The sequence below is a fragment of the Aphelocoma coerulescens genome, chromosome 3, assembly GCF_041296385.1.
Source record: "Aphelocoma coerulescens isolate FSJ_1873_10779 chromosome 3, UR_Acoe_1.0, whole genome shotgun sequence".
Classification (NCBI taxonomy): Eukaryota; Metazoa; Chordata; class Aves; order Passeriformes; family Corvidae; genus Aphelocoma; species Aphelocoma coerulescens.
The window spans coordinates 22,557,822-22,579,717 of NC_091016.1; the positions used below are offsets into that span (position 1 = coordinate 22,557,822).

At 49.0% G+C, this 21,896-nt stretch overlaps 1 long non-coding RNA gene across 2 annotated transcripts; it reads left to right on the forward strand.

Annotated features, from left to right (window-relative positions):
* The first annotated feature begins 1,450 nt into the window (after positions 1 to 1,450).
* On the forward strand, positions 1,451 to 20,369 carry LOC138107777 (uncharacterized). 2 transcript variants are annotated; one of them, XR_011149697.1, is made up of 5 exons: positions 1,451 to 1,556; positions 1,948 to 2,035; positions 9,825 to 9,938; positions 12,525 to 12,808; positions 17,869 to 20,369. It is a non-coding gene; the product is annotated as an uncharacterized lncRNA (long non-coding RNA). The 2 variants fall into 2 exon arrangements; XR_011149696.1 differs by lacking the exon at positions 17,869 to 20,369 and having other exon boundaries at positions 12,525 to 17,846.
* Positions 20,370 to 21,896: the final 1,527 nt, after the last annotated feature.

Consider the following 21,896-nt stretch of genomic DNA (forward strand, 5'->3'; position numbering starts at 1 on the left):
AGCCTTTGGTTTGTGGGTTGCTGTGTGGACTGCTAATGCCACCCTTGCAGCAGCCTGGAGCATGTTGGGCATCCCAAGCAGGATGGCTGCTCCCATGGTGAAGCAAAGGGAAGCATCCCTGGGTGTTAATGCACTGCTCACCTCTGCTGGGGTCTGCTTGACAAGATTTCCTTTCCAGCCTTTTTCCTGGTGCTGTTCAGGAATACTCACCCTCTCCCTGCTCAAACAAAAGAAGCTTTTTGGGAAACATTTGCCAAATGTTTCTCTTTGCAGCAATGCAACCTTAACTCCATCTTCTTGCCACAACACCAGTTTGTGAGGCCAGGAGTAAAACAGAACAGGGAAGTGATCCAGGCTAAAAATAACCTGGTGAAACGGATGGTTTAGGTGTCACACCACTTGAGAGATTATGGCCATGGTCAGAGACATCAGGTGGACTTCCTAAGAACTGCTGTAGGGTTTTGGGTACAGGCATATTTTGCCTGAAAATCTACAAACCTGGTAGAGAAGGGTTTTGAGAGATATGCAGCTGTCTCTATTTACATGTCAGCTTTTGAAGGTAATGACAGCTCGGGGCAAGGAAGACCCAAACTCTTAACTACACCCAGAATTGGCCAAAATGAGTGTGAATGATGCACCAGATGGAGTCTGACATTGTTCCATTTTCTGATTGTCTTGTTGGGGAGATGATTGCCCTGGTTAGGGGGGTGTAACACTGTCACAGAGTCAGAAAGTCTCTATTTTGACCTAGTGAGGGGGAAGGCAGCAGCAGAAGGGGTTGGCCTACAAAGAGACAAGGAGGCAGCTGGTGATTTTACTGGTGCGTCTCTGCCTCCTCCCCTTGCATGTTTTCACACAGTGTATTCCCACTTCCTCAGGAAGTGCTCATTCTTTTGAGTGTAGTAGCAGTTTTATTAATGGCTTTTCTGGGTTGAAAGGAGGGATACTTCTCTTTCAGAAATGGGTTCTCACTTCTTTTGCTCAGTGCAGAGCAGCTGATGGCCCTGTCTTGGCAAGTCCAGCCACGCTCTGCCCATATTTTTCACCTGTCTCAGGGCACTGAGAGGAAGACTTTTTAGCATTTTTTTTCTTTTGGTTCTCCCCATTTGTCACCTTCCTTGTGGGTTCACCTTGGAATGACCCGGGTGAGGAACTGGCTCTTCTCGTTTGCCTGAGTGTGAGCAGAGACAGCCTGGCTTGTGGGAGAAAGGTCAGGTCTGCATGTCCTGCTAAATGAGGCAAGGCCAGCCCATCTCCAGCCTGGTTGCCCGTGTGGCTTGGTTTGTAGCCCAGTGAAGCCCAGCAGTGCTTTCCCAGTCACAGCTGGAGGTGGTGGCACCCAGCAGGCGGCTCAGGCGAGTGGCACAGGTGTGACAGCCACAGGGTCATAACCACCCCACACCAGGGCAGTAAAACCTGCTTGCAAGGAGGGCTGCAGCCTTCAGGTGATTTAAGGAGTGGGTAATTAGGGCCACAGCAGCGCAGTGGAGGGCTCAGGGCAATCCCTGCCTGCTGGAACACGGCGCAGCTAAGCCACATCTCTGCCTCTGCCAGAGGTTGGTCTCCAGCCTTTCTTTATTTAGAACCTAAGGAAGTGTGGAAACCCCTGGGAAGAGCTGGCAGTGCTGCTGCTGTTCTCCAGCAGGCTTTCCTCTTCCAGAGGAGATTCCAGAGTATGCTGGAGGAAACCTTTCCTCCTCTTGTTCTCCTTGGCTGCTTGGTGCCTGTCTGTGAAAAATGGTGGCGACTGGGGAGGTACAAATCTGTTGGGTACTTGCATCACTGGTTTATGGGGCACCTGTTTTACTCCTGAAAGGGAAAGTGCTGGGAAAGCCCCTTCCCTCAGCACACCCCACTTCAGTGTCCCTTCAGAGGAGGGGTCCTGGCCTTGGGCTGATGAAGTTGTTAAGGGAAAGAGACTATTCTTGTGCTTTTGGCTTCCTGCAGAAACCATCACAACTGCAGAAGTCTGATCAGCTTAGAAATGTTTTGCACAGCTGCTGTTCTGCCATCTTGGGTGTCTCCAACCTTCCAGGTATTTTTTTCCTGCTGTTTTTTTACTGTTTTAAGTGTCTTAGGCTCTTCTGGAAGCACACTGGAGCAGCTGAAATTTGTTTGTTCATCTGTGTGGTCCTCCCATAACCACATTCCAAAGCTCTGCCCTCCAGAATGAAGGGAGGGCAGCAGTGCTGTTTTGCCACATGGTGAATCCTGTGCCACCTCCTGTCCTTTGCCATGCTCCTTCCCTGGGCTGCAGGCTGTGGTTTCAAGGCTCCTGGGAACCACATCAGAAAATATCCCAGCCCTGTGACACAAGGCTCTAATGACCGATGCAAACTCACTTTTCTGGTTCAGATTTGTTAAATATTTCTGTCTCACTGGAAGGCCCTGTGCCACATCAGGAGCTGCCTGTCTCCATGTCCCACTGACTTCATGCTGGACCATGGGCTGCCTGTTTTCCTGCACAGAGACAACATAAACTCCATCAACCATGTCTAATTGGGTAGAAATTAGATGTTCTGCTCAGGCAAAACTGAGATGAAATGTATGCTGTTGAGTGCTCTGGTGCACAGATGCTGTGTTCCTGATGGTGGACATTCAGCCCTGGCACTTGGATGCTCTCCCTGTGTCTTGGCACAGCCTGCTGGGATGGGAGACTGGTTGTGATCGTGTCTCACAGCAGGCAGTGCTGCTCCATCCCTGGGTCTTCCCCACTGCTGGGAGTGCAGGTGCAGCTGCTGATGTGGCACAGCTGAGATGTGAGAATTCTTTAAGTCCCCAGAGCTCGCAGCATCTGAAATCAATTGTTTCTTTCACTGTAAAATTGTTGCTACATAATTTCACTTTGCAGCCTTTCAAGCAGGCACATTTGTCAGATTTTCATGTTGTCAGTGCTTTGTCATGTGGGATTTTCTATTTTTTAAGAGCAGGACTTTTAGCAAACAAGCATCTCCATCACCATCTTGGTTAAAAAAGTACATCTCAGAGCCAGCTTACCTGAAGTCATCTTGGGGAATGCTTTAACTTAATGATGGTGAACCCCCCAGGATCTATTATTATAGAATGTGGCCAGCTTCTGTCACTCTCCAGGCCCTGGCAGAGAGATGTGTCTGCTTTGTTTCCAACCTTAATTTTGCTTGTATGGGTAATTTAACATCTACTCGAACACTAGGAAAAAAATTATATAGGACACCTTCTGTGTATACATTAAATCAGAGCCCCACAACTGGTGCTCTGTCCTTCCCTGTGCTCTCCAGCCCAGAAATTTGGCACAGCACACGATCCCATGGGAGTGTGAGGAGGAGAAAAGGGTGAGGGAATCTCTTAGTAATGCTATGGTCATCACAAAGTCGGTCCCTGCAGCCAAACTTACACTCAGGAGCTCGTTGCCAGCCATGTGGGCAGGCTTAAGGCCTGGGTCATGTGGCGTGGATGCAAATTTAGTGCTCTTGAAAACCGAGCTAAGCCTGAGGGCTCTGCAGTAAGCCCGTGGAGAGCAGCTGTTGTGGCAGCGGATAAACGAGTGGGAAGGGAAAAACACTCTTTCCTTGTTTCAGAGAGAGAAGAATCTCTCTTGCCTGGGGCCCTGCTGTGCAAGGAGCTGTGGGGTTGCCTGTCAGGCTGAGTTTGCATGCCAGGATCAGGATGGGGATGTGTTGGCTACAGACCTGAAAGGATGGAAAACCCCACACCTTTTTGTCCCAGGGTCCCTCAGATGTGTGCCAGGCTTCCAGACCAGGAGGCAAAGGGATAGCCAGGGGCTCCAGTGCTATCAGAGGACTGCTAGGATATGGGAAGAGTTAAGCAGTCTGGACATGAGGAATGAGCTGTGGTGTTCCTTCTGTGATTTAAAGAGGGAAAAATGCGCCCTCCCTCTCAGATGCTTCCTTCTGTCCAAAAAAGGCTAAATAGGTTCAGTGAAAAACCAGCAGAGGCATTCCTCATATTCTCTGGAGTAACTGGATGTAAAAGCCTGGATTTAGAGGGCTAGCTTGTAGCAGATTAAATGCACCTCTGGAAGGAATTCACCTTCTGCAGGAAAGCTGGCTGTGGTTTCCATAGGGAAGGATGAGCTGAGTGCTAGCGAGAGAAAGATGAGTCTGTGTACAAGATGGATCTTAACAAACACTGATGATTCACAAGTCACCATGGTTTATTAAACACAGGTGGCCAGTTTGTCTTCTTTATTTTATTAGGGACAGCTTACATGCACAGTAATAACCCCAGGACTCAGATGGGCTCAGCAGCTACCAAGCACCCAGGTTAATGGAATTAACCCTGATCCAAACCCTGTCCATGTCAATGGGGGACTCTCTCTCCTGACTTCCAACATGCTTTGGAGCATGACCAAAGTAGTTTAACGAGCTCTTTCAATATATTCTGTCATCCTTCTGCAGCCAAACAGGCTGTGCTGTCCTCTCTGGGCCAGGACTGCAGGCACTTACTGCACTCTTTGCTGGTGGCTGTCAGCCTCTTGAGAGGGCTGGTTTGCAAAATCACCTCCACGCAGAGAAAAGCCACCTCTGGCACCCAGCAATGAGGCACAGAGGCAGTCTGGGGCCTGAAGGAGGGGCAGGGGGGTGAGAAAAATCTTTAAAAGTGAAAGGAAAATTAAGGTAAGTAGGAGGAAGGGCGGCTGAAGATGACTGCCAATGTCAGTGTGATGGGGAAGGAAAGGATCTCTGGCACACAGACACGGTGGTCCCTCCTTCCCATCTCCAGCCAGCAAGAGATGAGAGCAGCATGGGGCACAGTTAAGTGGTGGGTGGATCACTGTCCCCCAACTGGACCAGAGCTGATAGTGGTCCACCCCACCCTGCTCATTGCCCAAAAGCAGGGTTTCAAGAAGGATTTCCTTGTCCTAGGGGATGAGCAGGAAGGTCTCTGTAGGCCAAGGAACCTCGTCAGGCAGCACATACCAGCTGGAAAGGAGTAGAGTGAGGTTTACTACACATCAGGCTTTGCTACTGAAAAGACACTGAACACTTGCCCCATCACCATCCACACCCCTGTGGGGGGCTCGTGGCTTCTTTTCAGATCCCAGTCCTGTTTGAGGTGGAGTTTCCCACTCCCATGAGGGTGGTTAGCCAGTGCATCCCTAGTGAGCATGGTTGAGACTATGTGAAAAGTGAAGGTTGGGGGATAAAAAGCGGGAAGAATAAAAACAATTGATATGGGGAGGTTGAGGAGGGGATCTGGAAGAATGTTTCAGTCACTTTGGGTGGCAGCTTCTTATCTCCCTTGGGCAGAATTTTTGGGACTTTCTGCGACTTTCTGGGTGAGTGGGATGCAGAAGACCAAGTTTCTTCATCCCTGAAGTCAGGGCTTCTTTGCTTGGACATTTATATCTGGGAAAGAGCTTTAGGAAAGTATCCTGAAGAGAGACCGGGGAGGCAGGGGGGTGGAGCAGTGTCACTCTTGAGCTGATAGTTGCCTTTATAGGGTAAGGATTAAGCTCTTCACCTCAGTGCCTTCTGCAAATGCCAAGCTTGGGCAGCTCCTTCTCTTGCAGTGCCTGGACAGAAATTTTGCAGTTTCTCCATGCAGGTGCTGGATCAAGGCTGCGGGTCAGGGCCTCACAAGGGGCTCAGCCAGGTGAGGACTTTCTGCACATCAGTGCCTGGAGGTCCCCTGAGCAGGCTCCCATCTGATTTCTGTCTTTATTGTGTGCCTGGAATGGAATACATATTCAAGCTCTTTTCTAAGGAAAGGTGTTAAAATTTACTGCCATGAGCAGCAGGGTTGGCTTTACTTCTTATGAATGGGGAAAGGAAAGAATTGCCACCAAAATCAAGTAGCTTTTAATTTAAACTTGGTGGCCAAGTGACCACCTGCAGCAAGCTGGAACCAGCTGAGAAACCACCCTCTGTTCCTCTCTCTCTTCCCTACCAAGTGTCTGGCTCTAAGTAGCACAGACCACCCCACAAAATCTCACACATCCCCTGTTGGATGAAGCATTGCCCAGAGATGGGAATACCCACATGGATTTTCTGTGGAGCACAGCCAGCCCCAACAAGGTTATGAAGTTAAACAGGAGTGTGTTTAAAGGGAGGGAGAGGATATGGTTTGCCTGGGCTTTTCCTTGAAAGGAAATGCCCTTTGAGAGGAGGCCTGGGAGAGGTGGATGCCAGGGCTCAGGGAGCAGCATGTAGTGATTTCCAGAAGCTGCAGAGGGGGAAGGACTGTAGTGAGGTTAATTTGGACCTCCGGCAAATTGAGGGTGGCAAGGAGTGACTCAGCTGGTTGTTCTGCTCTTGACTGTTTGCAACACTTTGCAGTGCTGTTGAAGGAGCTCATTGAATGGCAAATCCACCTAGGATTTGCCAGATGTGTTTCAGGGGAGACCATTCCTGGCTGGCTGTGATGGAGGGGCTAAGGGATCTTCAGGTAGACTTGCTGGCATTGCTGCAGCTCGAGATTCCCAGCCAGAGCCAGCATCCCCTGGACTCTGAGCAGAGAGTGGAGCTGGGGGCTGGGAAAGGGCGGCCGAGCCAAGAGCTGCTGGGAGTCCTGGATGGTCCAGCAGCTCTGCAGTCCTCCCTCCCCACTGTGCCTCAGTGCTCCAGTGCATTGTGGGCTGTGTGGGCAGAGCATCCTCCTGGGAAGAGGGAATTGCTGACCATTGGAAAGCAAAGGGAAGCCTGGTTTAAAATAGCTTTGGTGGTGAGTCCTATTCCAGCCCATATCCCTGCAAAATCAGTTAAAAATCAGTTAATTCAGTTGAGAATACAAAAAAAGAGTGTGTGAGGGTGTGTGTGTGTATGAAGGCTGATCGGCCTCTTCTGACCAGGGAGGTCAACACTAAAATCTGTGATCCCTGTAAGAAGAACAGGACCTGTGCTTGAGTCCAGGCAGGATCATGGCATCAGACAAACCTCCACTTCCTTGTCAGAGAACACCCATGATATCTATGGGCTCAGAAGTGGTGTGGATTTGGGTGCAGCACAGGGCAGAGTGTGGGAAGCCTTTGTCAGCTCATGCAGCACCGATGCCAGTTTATAAATTGGTCCTTGCCTTGCCTTTATATTTTCAGAAGGACGTCAGGGTGATGCTGGCAGAAGTTCTCCTGTCTTAAATAACTTTCATAGAGAGAGGAAAAGCAGAATCAGGCAGATAAAACATAAATGGAGAGGATGAATCTCCTGCCTGGCACTGAGTCTCGCTTTTTGCTCTGCTGAAGTTACTTTCCCTCAACTTGCACACTTCTAAGCTGCTTGGCTTGTCTCCCCCCTTACCTCCTGCTTTCAATTTTGTGATCTGAAAAGGCAATTACTCAGTGAAACCAGGCAGTTGGGGCTTTCTTGGGAGTGTGACTCAGCCTTTGCACCAGCGAGTGCCCAAGGCTCCCAGCTGCTGAACTTGCACAGCTGGGCACAGGTGAGGTCCTCAAGGGGTTTATTTTTCTCTCTCCAAGTCTCTTATTTCCCTCAATTTAAATTGGCTGCTGCTGTTTCCTGTTGTTTCTGTTGGTGTTTAAGGGAGTGTGTACCTGAATTGCAGGCATGGGAGGGTAAAGGAGTCAGGAGTGCATTTCTCCAACCCACCTCATATTCCTGGCCCCAAGCAGGACCCTTTTCCCAGCTTTATCCTGCCTTCCATCTATTTTTACATTTCTATGACTTAACAGACAGCAGATTGAAATCACAGTGTGTATCTCTGGCTCTGCTTCCTGCCTGCTCATGATAGGCATCACATCTCTACGGAGGTCTCCATCCACACTTAGGGAACCAGACTTTACTTTCTGAGTGAGCTAAAGAACCAGCACCTCAGTTCCTCAGGTGCCAGTAAAATCCCTGACCTGTGAGCTTTCCTGACAGCTCAGTGTCATAAAAATCAGTCATGAAAGTGCTTTAAAAACTTGATAGAATGTTGAGATCCACCCTTTAATATTTTTTTGCTCTGCAAGCACAAGATTGTGTGTCTCTTGTATTTGTGCTGCTCTAGAAAATAGCAGAGATTTTTTGCAACCCTGGCTCTGGTCTTTGAGGAAGAAGCCCACACCACAAGAGCCATGGGTCTTGCAAGCTGGAAAATATCTCCAACTTTCCCTCTCTTGTCTTGTAGAAGGACACAGGTAGAAACCTTTGCTTCATTCCTTGTGTCAAAAAGAGCATCGAGACCGATTTGTGGTGGGAAATACAAACCCAAGGAAGATTTCACATTACCTCTTCCTCATGGCTGACCCCCCTTCACTGTGGCTGCCCCTTTCCCTGGGTCTTTTCCATGATATTTCCTACTTGCATCTCTGGAAAGAAGCAGTATTTTGAGGCACAGGTTTTGGCTGTTGCACCAGTGAGTGGGGCAGGACTGCTGCTCTCGGCCACCAGCCCTGGCCCTCTCTGCAGCCCTGGGCTGGCAGCACCATGGCAGGGCGATGACTCAGTGCCTGGCAGAGGCAGGGAGGGGAGGCAGCAGCCCCCAACCTGCGGCTGAACAGGCTCAGCTTTGTGCTGGACATCTTAAAAGGAGCTTTATGACTCCTCTCAGCACAGCACGAGCCCCAGCTCCTGCACAGGCCCTTCTTTGTGGGTGGTGACGTGGTCCTGGCGTGGAGGCAAAGCCAAGCAGGAGGTGGGGAGCAGCTCTGCTGGTGGGGTCCCTTGAAAGGACAGGGACTGGGAGAGGGTAAGAGCGAGGACAGGGAAGCAAGACCCCAGGATACTTAATTCTGATAGCTCCAGAGGGGGAGGTAGGTGCCCTAAGGGTGTGCCAGGGATCTGACTCAGCCCTGAGTTGATGGGTGTCCCTTAGAGTCACCAAAAACATAGTTGGCTGCTGAAGACTGCAACTCTTGCAGGCTGGTGCCAGAGGTCCCAGGAAAGATGGGGGAATGCTTAGGAAGGCACACCTTGTGTATTGCAATTCCGTGTCAATATGCAAAATCTCAGCTCTGCGAGGTTTTGATTCACACTTCCTCCACTTGGTTTCACGTTAAACAACCCGCCAGACCCTCTGCAGCTGCCTCCTCTCTTGGTTGCAGGGACAACTGTATGAGCAATTGCTTTTACAATTTGTCTCTCAAAATATCAATTTTCATTTTGCTTGAGCTAAATGGTTTCTCACCCTTTTCTCACATGTTTACATCAGTGGGTAACGAGAGTAGGGGATGTTCTCAGCTCTCTCTTGCTGCCTCTGCCTGGGTGACAGGGTGCACATGTTCATGCAAGGCGTGTTGCTGGGAAACCCATGGCCAGAGTCCCCCTTGCTGCCTTCCCCTGGCCCTGAGCACGTTAATCTCTTCCTCAGCCTCAGCAGTCAGACATCTGCTGCTGTTTTTCCAGACCGTGCCTTGCTGGGGTGATAAAACATGGAGACAACTCCTACAGCTAAGCTGCCTCTTAAGACCACCTAAGACCTAAGCCTACCACCAGAGTGGGGCTACAGAGGCAAAGGCTGAGACCTACCTTGCACAGAGCCAGAGGGTTTCCAGGAGGAGAATTACCCTACATTTCTGCTGGTGCACTCCTCTCCTTCCCCAAGGGTTATGCTGCACCATGTCAGGGCGATTCCCACCTGTTGGTGGGGTTTATTCCCAGACTAGGGCTGGGAAATGTCCCTTCTGCAGCTGTTGTCCAATTTTGCTCAAATTCCACTAAGCTACAGAAGAACTCCCAGACAAGGAGCAAAAATGCAGGAATGTTAAAACACAGTTTGCAGCCAGGCCACTGCCTTTGATGCACGACTCCAATTTTAGTGCTCCATCACACCTGTGGTGTTACCTCAGTAACTGCAGGGAATCCCCACGGTACAGATCCTGCAGTGATACAAGATGAACTTGGCCTAAATGTGTAGAAACAGCTGAGACTGAATAATTTGTCTTCTAGGTATGTCAGTGACCCTGCAGATGGGGCTGCCAAGTGCTGTGACAATACTTGCGTGACAACAGCAATGCTTACAGCAGCCATGCTGACGTCTGCTGGTGCTCAGCTGGTGCCCAGGTGGGTGTGGGAAGTTCTGGTGATCTGCAGGGTGGGATACTCCTGCTCACAGAGCCCTAGAGCCAGGTTTCACATCCTCCTTGTGCCCTGCAGCTGGGTGCATCAAGCTTTGGTTGGACCACACAGAACAGGCAGGTTGTTACCTAGGGGGAAGCCCAGGAATTCCTTCTGCCTAAGGTTAGTTAGTCCTGATGGTTTTGGACTGGACAGGGTCCACAAGTGAAAGGTTTGCCCCAAACTCAGGTGGGAGGCTCCAGCCCCAGGGCACTCAAGGCTGGCAAGTTGGGATCATGCCCATTTGTCGGCCTGGAAATCCTGGTTCTGGGCTGCCCATCGGCATTTTTGAGAAGATTTCAAGAAAAATAGTTATTATACATGGGCCTCTGGCCAGAGACCCATGCAGCTGTGTGGCTTGGAGAAGCTGGGTCACCTGAAACTGCTGCAGAAGAGCAGGATGCTTTTTTAAATGGCCCCTCCATCACAGATTACAAGCTAATACCAAAAGTGAAAAAAGATACAAGAGAACACGCCTCTTCAGAGCGGGAAATAGCTCCTTGCAGATGTGGGGATGCTAAAGCCAGGCAACAGGTGAATTAACACGACTACCAGCCACTTTTTTTATTTCTTGAAAGTTGCAAGGTGTATTTTTAGCACCAGGATTTTAGGTGGTTTGGGTCTGAAACCACCTCAAAGGCTGAAAGTCAAGCCTGCTTTACTGAGCCCCACGGCTGTGCTTGGGCAGCCAGGCATTAAAGAAGAAAAAGCCACATAGCTGGACAATTCAGACACAATCTGTTGCAAACCTGGTTTGCTGGGAAGATGAGGCAGGGCCAGGGAAAAAAATGGTCCAAGGGGCATTTTGTTGCTCTTGCACCTCCGTGCTGAGGAGGGTTGGGGGGATTTGGTGAGAATAAGTGGCCAGATCCTGCAGCAAGGGGTATTACAGCTCACCAGGGCACTGGGGCTTATTGCTGTCTGAGATACAGATATCAGTTAAACTAATCCTCTAAAAATGCTGTAATATCCTCTTAATTCCTTTTAAACTGGACTTTCCTCGGGATAGCTGCAGCAGAACCCTGAGTTCGTGCTGCGGTCGGATGAGCTGTGCTGGGTGTGGAGCTGGAAGAAGCTGATGGGTCTCATTTTCTCCTGCCATACAGTGATGGGGCAGTAAATTTGACTGGAGGGCCTGTGGGATGGTCAGGCTTATTTTTCTATATGACACTACAAGGAACAGGGGGAAAAGCAACCCTAAAACTTCCCTCTCCTAGCTTTGCACAAAACTCCCAGCAGAGCAAGCAGTCGCTTGAAGCACGTCCACACTTGGCTTCACCCAAGTTTTCAGAGTCAGGAAACAAGACACAAATTCCATCCCACCAAGGCTCTTCTTTCAGGAAAATGCTTTCTCCTTCTTCTTCACATCATGAAGGAGGTTTCCCTCATGTGAGAACGTTGTGACATGCAATTTGTAGGCCTCCCACAGCAAAATTTAGAGGGGTAGAATATTTCCCCCATTTTGCAGGTCCTGAGGGAGCAAAAGGCCTACACCCAAAGCAATGATATTCCTGCATCAGGATCCAATGCTGGTTGTCCAGCTGCTGCTGGTTGTCCTTGGAGTCAGGCTGAAAGAAATCCCAAAGAGATTGGAAGGAGACAAGGGAGGGAAGAGGCAAAGCAAACATGGAGAGAGACAGAGAGCTGGGTACAAGGAGAGAGTGAGATATTGAGTAGGTTGCTGAGCATGTCAAAATCATGTTTCCTGGCATCTTGTACAAACCTCCACGACTTTACAGGGACAAAATCCATGTTTTTCAGCAAAAGTAGTCCAAGTACAGCCTGAGACTGCTCTGGACCCTCAAGCATCTGTGAGCAGTCTCATGCATCCCGAGGGCAAAGTCACACGTGCACCAGCATCGCAGGTTCATCAAAGCAGGGCTGATGTGTTTTTCCCCTCAATGCCTTTCAGACAGCTTCAGGAGCTGGGCTGTGGCTGGTCAGGCTTGGAAGGAGGGTTGGAAAGAAGGTGGCCAGGTGGGTTTCTGTTGGCCAGAGTGGGTGAAGCATGGGTCAAATGATCCCAGGAGAAGGTGAGCTGAGAAGGGAAAGGTCACCTAGAGAAGTGCAGGAGGAACGTGGCTCCTCCACCTACAGAGAAGAGAGATAATAGCAGTATTTATGGACACTTTGTGACCTGCTAATTCCTGTTGCTGACTCCTGCTCAGTGAGCCCAGACAGGCCTTCTGGGGGGAAGTCTAAACATTAACAAAGCAAGTGGTGTGGACACAGCAGGCAGCTCAAACACAGTGTGGGTGGTTTGCTGGAGGGCATTCACACTCAGCCATGGCACAGGGGGGTCCTCCCTGATGCTGGCCGTGCACTGGTCAAGGCTGCATTGTATCAACTCATCAAATATTTGTTTGCTTCTGTGACCTTCATAATTTCCCATCATGGGCATGATTTTGGCTGCAGGTTCGCTGGCAGCCACTTGGACTTCCAGTACGGGCAAAGAGCAGGGCAGGATGGAAGAGTTCCTTGCTCACCCCTCTCCTGGGGGCAAGGCTTTTACCAGCACTCTTTTCCTTTCAGGTTCTTCTTTTGAGGAAAGGCAGTGCCAGGGAAACCTCAGTGTGATCCAGGCTTGGCCATCCCTGTTGCCAGCTGGCAGAAACGACTGTCACTCTGAACACCAGTGGGGAGCAGTGCTTTAACCCTGCTGGGGACACCCTCTTTCTCCAAGCAAGCAGAGCCTGGACTCTCCTTACTGAAGCACTGTGGTGGCCAAAGGCATCTTTGCCACTCCAGTGCAAGAAAAGCACAAATGTCTTGATGCTTTATGTGACATCTTGTTTGCCCCTGAGGGAGAAATTGGGGTGAGTGCAATGGAGCTATTACAGTAAAGGTTCCTTTTCCTGAAAGGTGGCTGCCCTTCAGACAGATTTCTGTGCTTTTAGAAGGGGAGTTTGAGGCTTTCATACCTCAGGGATGTGGCCCTACTCTGCACAGGTTTTATTGATGTACAGAACAGGCTTTTCTCAGCAGTGGCTTCTCTCGAGGGCCGATTCTCAGTGCAGTGCATCTGTTTCTTTTTGAGTTTATCAAGTGTAACCTGCAATTCTTATTAATTATGGCAATGCTCCCAGCTGCTTATGTCTATTTGGGCAGCACCACATCTGTGCTTCTCACAGCGTTGCTGACTACACTATTTCCTGATAATAATTTTCCTGTGTTTCTGAGGAAGCTTCCCCTTATCCTAGACCTCTCTTCTTCCTAGCTCAGGACTCCCTTCCCCAGCCTGATGTGCTCTTGTTCCTGGGCAGGGTGCCACAGCTCTTCTGCAGGCTGGCCTTGCTGATTTGGTAACCTGCTTGCTCACAGGCTTATCTGAACTTGGTCCTGGTTTTCTTGGCCACTCTGGGTGTGCATGTTCCTTTGAGGCAGAGAAAGGGAATGCACTTGGCAGTTGCTGATGGCTGCAGCTACCAGCAGTGATGTGGTTCTTGTGTCAGCTCCTGTTTCCTCTTTCCAGAAAGGCAAATTGCTATCACTGAGCTGTCAGTGATATGGACAGAGGCCAGGATTTGGGCTGGCTGTATGATTATGTGAAGGCTTTTGCTTTATGTGCCAGCTGGGAATTACTAGCAACAGTGCTACACATCTCTGATGGTCAAGGCTTTTGGCAGTGCTGACAGGAGTTCAGCTGGTTTTATGCTCTGCTGTTGAGGTGCTGCTTTCATACAAATATCCTTCCCAACCCCAGAAGGTGCATCTTTTCTCCAGGATTTATTTTTAATATAGGAACTTGTCAGAGAAAGGGGCAGCAGGGCTCTGCAGTGTTTTCTGGTGTATCTGCATGAACAGCTGGGCTCAGGCTGGACATGAATGAGGAGAACCTGCAACAGGACCTTTGGATGCGATTGGTTTCAGGCAATGGCTTAAATAACATAATTTAACACGGCAATGTGAAGTCCACAGACAACAAATTCTCTGTATTTGAAAATCCAGCTTCTTCTTTTTCTCCGACTCCCCTTCTTAAGCTCCATGCTGCAGCTTGACCTCAGTCAGTCCCTCTCTTTTGTGTACTCTGGGTGGCCACTGATATGTTTTTTTAAGCCCTCAGCAGTACCTGCTGGATGGACAGTAAGCTCAGCCTTTCAAAATACTTCTGTGCCCGCCAAAAGTCTCTTTCCACCTGCTGGAAACACAAATAAAATGGAGCACCAGGGAGCAGCCATACCTGGTCTTTTATTGCCAGCTCCTCTTGGCTAGTTGGTGAGGAGGAAAGGATGTTTCCCTCAGACTTTTTTACACCCCTGTTGTGATTTTTCCAGTAGGAAATTGTGAGCATGTGAGTTCAGCAGAGCCCCAGGGAACGGGACGTATTAAGGACAATAATAATCCAGTATTATTAATGATAATCAGAACAGATAATCAGAACACATGATTTAACCCACAAGGCTTCTGGAAAGGAATTCCTCTTAGGTGTTGAGCTGCCCAAGGATGGGGGAAAAAGCATTATTTTGTGTAGAGAAAAAACCTCCTGACACTTCAAAATCCTATGGGAAAGAGGAAATATCTGTAAGAAAACAGAGCAGACCAGGCCTTCCTCAGTGTTCTGGTGGATGAGCAGAAGCACATCAGCTTACAGAGAGGCAGACATGTAGCTACAGGTAGTCTGGCACAAGGATTTTCAGCACCTACTGGTGTGGCTCCCTGAGATGCTGCAAGGAGCTGGAAACCCTTGTGTTCAGGCAGAAATGTGTTCAAAAAGCAGGAGTGAGCCCAGGGCTCCACCAAGGCAGCATCAAAGCTGAACACCTGTAAATGCGAGCTGCCTCTGAGAGTGGTTAAAATAGAAATGATGAGCCTGGAAAGCTGGAGGAGATGCCATGCTCAGCTCTTCTGGCAAGGAATGGTAGTAATCTCTTTCAGGGATGGGGCCCTTTGGTCTTGGCCTTCAGAGGCACTGCTGAGGTGGGAAACAAACAGCAGCCTTACTGACACCCACATGTGTCGATGGAGAGCTGTCTTTGACCAGGGAATATTGAAACACGGCAGACCTGGCCAGAGCAAGTAAGATCTGATCTGCTGCCTCTGATTTCGTGAGGAGTGAACTATGGTGGGGGAAAAACTGTGAGAAAGAGGCAAGTGAGTTTGCAGAAGGACTTGCTCCTCAAAAGAGCTGTAACTCACATCCTCTTCATGTCAGCAGCCAGCAGTGGCTACCCCCAGCCAGGGCAGAGCCTCTGCTGGGGCTTTCCCTGCTGCCAGCCAAGGGATGCTTTCTTTCCATGATGGGCAAATATGAGCAAGCAGGGTGAGACTGGCTCTGCTATGAGCTGAAAGCATGATGGGGGGGAAGCACATGGGCTGCAAACCACTGCCTGCCTCATTCACTGGGGACCTGATCTCCAGGGAGTTGATCGTAGTCATGGAAAACTTGAGGCACCTCTACCCTGAAGAGGGATAGATTTTTTTCCTTGATCACACACTGGCCATGGGTCTTGTGGTAGCCAAGTTGTGCCATGCTTGTGCCCTCACAACCCAGCTGCCTCTCTGGTAGGGAGGGAAGGCTTTGTAGGAGCTCTTCTTCAGAGTCCTTTCCCCAGAAAACTCTATCACTCTTTATAGAATCTGTTTGAAAGAGCTCAGTGGGTTAAAATGTTACAAGAGGGGGAATACTGAGCAGATGCAGCTCTTGCTTTAATTTTAATGATGTTAAGAAACCATACTAAAAAAAAGGAGTTGTTTCCAGGAAAAGTTTTCCAAAGTCTCAACTTGATTTCCTTTCCAGTGTCATGAAAGCTGCTCTTTGATAAAGATTGTCATTTAAAAACCCAGCAGTCTTATCCTTTCTCCAATTCACTTTAATGCTGTAAATCCAGAGGAGGAAGGGGACGCTTAAAAAGCAAATGTCTGTATTTTCTCATGCAAACATATCGTTCTCAGGAAGACACTCTCTTCTTTGACAAGGGTCTTTCTGTTGGAAAACCACTGCTTAGCTTTGCCCTGACAGCCCAGGCACAGTAAAACTTGTCAGCATGGAGAAACTGAGTGGCCAGGCTGGAGCTGGATAATGTTGGTATTAAGGGAGCAATTGTCCTTCTAACTCGGCAGTGCCAAGCAATCCCCTCCCATGCTCCTGATCCCCCTTCAGATCCAAGGCAGCTGCTGGCTTGTGGCACATTTCTTTTCCTAGATGTCACCTTGGGGTTTTTTCCCCCTGCCTCCCTGGATTGCTAGGATGCTTGAACTCATTTCTGACTGTGGTATTGCAGATGTGGATGGGCTGGGCTGCATTTTTAGGATCTGATTCAAAGCCCACTGAAGGCAGGAACAATTTGCTGTTGATGTCAGTGGTCTCTGGAGCAGGCACTGTGTAACTGCTAATTTTTATTCCAGGCAATTGCAGTTAAAAGAAGTGAAGTAAAAACCCCACATCTTATTTTAAAAGTAAAGTGCTCAGCCAGGTCCACTGGCTTCTGAGCAGCCAAAACAAGGATCCTACTTAAGCCAGGGTTTTTCACCCTGGTGCAAAGTATGCCTTCTTCAATCTGGCAACTGTCTGGCTGCTCCTGTCATGTGTCCTCTTCACTGTGTGACCCATGGATCCCATACCCTGGTTTCGAGCACTGAGGTTACATGGAAATGTTCTGCTTTTGGGGTTGCTCAGGGCTTTTTTCCTGCCATTGGAAATCTTTAAATACCCTTATAACTACAGGAAGCTCAAGGAGAAGCACAAAATAATCAGTATTGTGACAAAGTCACAGACACCAGAGAGCTGCCAGGGGAGCAGTTTGCGAGTAAAAAATGTATGTGTAGGTACATACATGAGTACAAATTCCCATTGTGGGGGCCAAGCTGCAAGGGAGGAGCTGCCAGGGAAGGTGTGTGAGATTTGGGTGGCTGTTTAGTTGGGAAGAATTACAGACTCATTGGGACCGGACCTCTTATTTGACTTTCCCTGGGCTTCACCTAAAAGCTAACAGGATTTTCTTTTCCACCAACTTCCGTGGGCTTTGGATCAGGATCTTTGTGCCTGCAGGGTTATCTCAGTTTCCTGGAACTCTTTCACTGTTTGAGTTTGCTAAGTATATTTACTGCCAGGCTGCTTTCTTCTTTAACTCCCGCTGGCTGATTGCAAAAACTTTTTGTTCCCGGCAGCCGCTGGTACAGGAGCGGCGTCGCTCTCTCAAAATTGGCTGTGCACCTCCCTGGGTGTCCCCTTCTCCAGCTGGCCCCACATAAATCTTAAAACTTCACCAGATCCACTATGAACTTGCCCCTTGCAAATTATTTGGTGCAGTTAGAGAAGGTTCAGGAGCATCAGGCAGCATTATCAATATTTTTCCTTCCTTTTTGAGCCTCAGACAGCCTTTTGCAAAGACATGGGCTCCCTGGAAGAGATGTTTGCTCGGAGATTATTCCCTGTTTTTTTGGTCACATGAGGAGGGCAGAACATTCAGCTGGCTGAATTAACCAATGCAGCCTCACCAATACACCCAAGGAATAAATAAGCGTGGCTAAATCAAATGTTCTGGCTGGCTGCTATTAAATGAGGAAAATTTTCTAGCGAAAGCCCTGGCTGTAGGTGTTTAGCACCTTCTGAAGAACAGAACAACGTGGCCTGGCATTTAAAAATAGAGGAACCCAAAGTGAGGGGGGAGTTTGGAGAGCAGAGGCTGGTGGAGGGACTGGTCTGAGCCACTGTGTTTCTGGTGGATCCTCCTCCTTGGAACCCCATCAGACAATGGAGAACCATGACTGGAAACACCAACCTTCTACCCAGGAGCACAGGTGCTGATGGTTGAGCAAGGCTTTGACAATCACAAGAGTGCCCTCAGTCACACCTACAGACTTGCAAACAAGTCTGTGACTCGCTTTTCCACTTCAACTAAGGGAGGTTGACAAGTGCCTGTTCTTGCTTTTTTAGGTATTGGTGGAAATGTGACACTTTTAGGAGAATGCATCTCATCCAAGAGTCAAGACAGGTCCTTAAAACACAAACAGGAGTGGAGGCAGCAATGCACACAAACTTTACATTGTATTTCTCTTGAGTACACAAAGTACAGCTTGCAGTATAAATACATATATGTGTGTTTCTAACCAGGACAGCTGAGAAAAAGTCTGAGAAGTGTAACTCCCCGCCCTCTGTTAAATTTTAATCATGTGCTGCTATGGCAGAGAGACCCCAAAATGTGTTATTTGAAAGGATTCAGTGTGGGGGGTTTTAAAGATAACCTTGGCACTTATGGCACATCTAAATGTTTGGATTTTACAACACATTGTTCTTTATAAGCCATTCCCAGAGGTTAATTACGCCATATGAAGAGATTTACAAGAGTCACTGCCCCAGCAGTGGAAATGGGAAGCACTTCTGGCGGCTGGGAGGGATCCGCGCTCAGCTCCCGGGAGGAATGAGCATGCCAAAGGCCATTGTCCACGGGACAGCTCTGCTGTGTCAGAGCACTTCCAACTGACCAGAGTCATGGTGACCTGATTCCCAGCTTTCCCATTCAGCCTCCTTTGCTCCAGTTTTACTTTTAAGGCCCTTGTCAAATACCAAATAACACTGCCCCTTGCCAAGGCGACTGCTGGCCAAAAGTCCTCTTTTAATGTGAGCTGAAGGTTTTCCAGTGCTCAGGGCCGTGCTGGGAGAGCAGAGCCCCAGTGTGAGTGGCTGGGGATGTGCCTTCCCCTCCAGGGCAGGTTCTGTTTCAGCACACCTGGAAAACAAGGTGATAGCTGCAAGGTGTCAGGCCAGGCTGGAGTCACGGGTGTGTGAGGTGGTGCAGGAGTATCCAGGGAACTTAAAGCCTGAGGAGCAAATGAGCTGAGCACAGGGATGGCACGAGCAACCACCCTGGAGTGTCAGTTCGACTGCTGTGCCACGGTGGGGGGGCAACAGAGATACCTCTGGCAAACCTGAAACTGGACTTTGAATTCCACCCACAACTTCCAGCTTCCCCCTGCACACCCAGAGACCTTCCCCAAGTCCCAAACACGATGTCTTGACACTCCAACATGAGCCTTCATATTGTGCTGCTGCAGCAAGTTTTGGGGCTTGCTTTGACCCACGTTCAGCAACATGTTCAAGCCCCTCACCTGGCCAGAATGTCAGCCTGGCACCTGGGTGTAATTGTATATGTACTTGGAGAGGTCCTTTTTTTTTTTTTTAATTTGCTAATATAAAAATCCCTCTTCTGCTCAGAGACAGGACTTTGAGTACAAAGTGTTGTGTGCAGCCAGAGAGCACAGCATGTTCTTGGATAGCAATGTGCAGGTACATGGCTCTGCTCTAAGGAGACTAATTCAGAGCTAGGATTTACCTTGGCATTATTCAGTGCCACCTCACACGCACATTTAACCCCAAGCCTGAGGTTTCCAGCTACATTTTTTGGAAGAGAAACTGCTTAAAAATTACAATTAAAAAAAAAAATCTCCTTTTGTTTCTTTTCTTCTTTTCTCTTCTTTTTCTATTGCTTCTGTGGGTAAATAACCATCCCTAGGTGTGTTTGTTTTAGAGAACTCCTGATACATTTCAATGCTGATGTGGCAGATCCCAGGCCATCTAAAGTAATTTTTTTTTTCTGCAGAGACAGAGAGGGGCTGTTGGCCCTTTGCAAAGTCCTCTTTGCAACAGTGGGTGTGTGTTGGACACCTGTACCCAGCAAGAGAAATTCACTCTAAGATTCATGTGGAGGGGAGAGGGCTTGAAGTGACATGGAAAGAAAGAGGTTTAATAAAATGGAGGTGGAGGGCTTGGCTGCTTTTTGCTGGTGCACAGGAGCAGAGGAATGAGCAGTGGGGTGGAAGCAGTGTTAGCCCAGGTGGTGTTGAGCTCAGAGAGTGAAGGTTTCTGTCCCCCCCAGACAGAAAGGGATGACTTCCCATCTCCTCTCCAATGCTGTCTCACAGACCAGTGCCACCCTCCATGGGTGTCCCTTTGTTGTCTGTGGGCTGGAGAAACATTCAAACAGGACAAAGGGAAAAAATCGTAAGTTAATTCTTTTTTTTCCCATAGAAAGCCACATAAAATTTGGAGTGATGAAGGGAGAAGAAAATTCCGTATTCTATGAAGGGGTTCTTCTCCTCCAAAAAGATGCCACTTATAGAGTGGTTTTTTTCATGGATCAGAAGAAAAACCCATTCAGCTCTTTGCTTTCCCTTCATGACTCTTGTGCCAGTATTTTGCAGTCGTTCCAGGTGCATCCAAACCTCTGACTTTGGACACGGCTCACACTTTCTCCCTCCTGGCTCCTGGCTTCAGCCGGGAGATGAAAGGCATCACATGGGTTTCACACTGGAGGTGCGGGGGCAATAGGCAGAGGAGCCTTGGGAACATGGCAGAGCCTCAACCAGGGAAGGCTGTCCTCAGCTGAGGTGTGTTTCTTCTAAGCCAGAGGCACTTAGTGGGTTTTTATTTAATGCTGAAAGCGCACTGTTGTCCTCTACTCATGCTCTGTAGCATCCCCAGAATACCTTACATTCTCCATCTGCGGCCATGCCATGGGATTTCTCAAAGCTTGGAGCTGTGGTTGTTCCTGGCTTCTTAGGAGAGCCTTCCTGGGCTGTTTTCAGTTGGATTAGAGTTTCCAGATATTGAGTCAGGCAATGAGCATGGACCCTGCTAAGATCATCCATGGGAAGTGGGAAGAGTTCCCTTAACAGAGCCAGTGATTGCCCTGTTCCAGTCTGCTGGCAGTGGAGCAAGACAGGCTGCACGTCCCCGAACTGCTTCAACCCTTCTCAGCTGATTTTCCAAATTCTGATGAAGTTTCTTGCTAAGCTCCTGAGTCATGTAACTTTGTGTCCAGCCAAATGCAGCAGGAATTTTTCTGGACCTAAAGCCACTTTGGGGATGGCAAGAGGACTCTCTCCTGCATCCCATGTGGATGGAGAGGGTCTGGAGGGAAGAGGTCCCAGGGATTTTTTCCGTGCCCGGATGGAAATGCCCTTTCTTCCAAGCTGTCCATAGCCCTGGTCCTTCAGCCTGGGCACAGGGACACCAGCTACATAGCGAAGGATTAGGTAATTTCCTTCCCTTCTCCTCTGGAAGGTGTTTTGATTAGCATAACCATTGTGTTCCCAAATTAGCTCGTGTTCCTGCTTTGCCCTCAGGCTGGATTTTCCTGTTACAAACCTACTCTGGCACAGGGATACCGCTTTCCACCGCAGCACCACAGCTCACATCTGGACAGATCCAGCCATACTCAGTCCACCAGCTGCCCTTTCTGAGTAACCTTAGGTTGATGCTGAGGCTACAGAGGTCCTACAGCCCTGCAGATCACCAGTGCACAGAAACCCCCAAACAGCCCAAATTTTGTTGTGACATTTCGGGGGGAGCATGGTATGCGCTGGATGGAGACCAACAGCACACAGGACACGGGTGCATCCTGCTCCCTGTCACTGGGAATGTTAACTTCTGGCACGGGCTGAGGTGCACATCCCTGGTACCTCAAGCCATCCTAAACGGGCCTGAGCCTGTCCAGCACATCCTCTGCCAGTCACTCACCTGCTCCTGCTTTCCTCCTGCCAAGAATAATTCTCAGCTGAAACAATGCAACATTCTGGGAAAGAATTAATGGGAGAAAGTGAAATAATTTCCAAGTGCCAACAAGACAGACAGAGAGCAAATAATCAGGGGCCCCTGATTTCATGGCTATTGAGTGCCATGGAGAGCAGGAGCTGCTTGCATGAAGCTACTGGTTGCCAGATCTCTTGGGTGTCAAGCCTTATCCACAGAAGATACATCTGGGAGTCTGAAATCAGATGGTTTTAACACTCCTTCACGGCTGGCTGAGCCGCAGGGGGTGGTGTAGCTACACAACTCTTCCTCTGTGGAGATGAAGCTGTTTAAGTACATTTCCCCACAGACCGGGTTTAAGTTCTGCTTAAACTTCTCCAGTGAGGGATGGAGGAATGGATGAAGCACATGGATATTTGACTTTGCCCCATTAC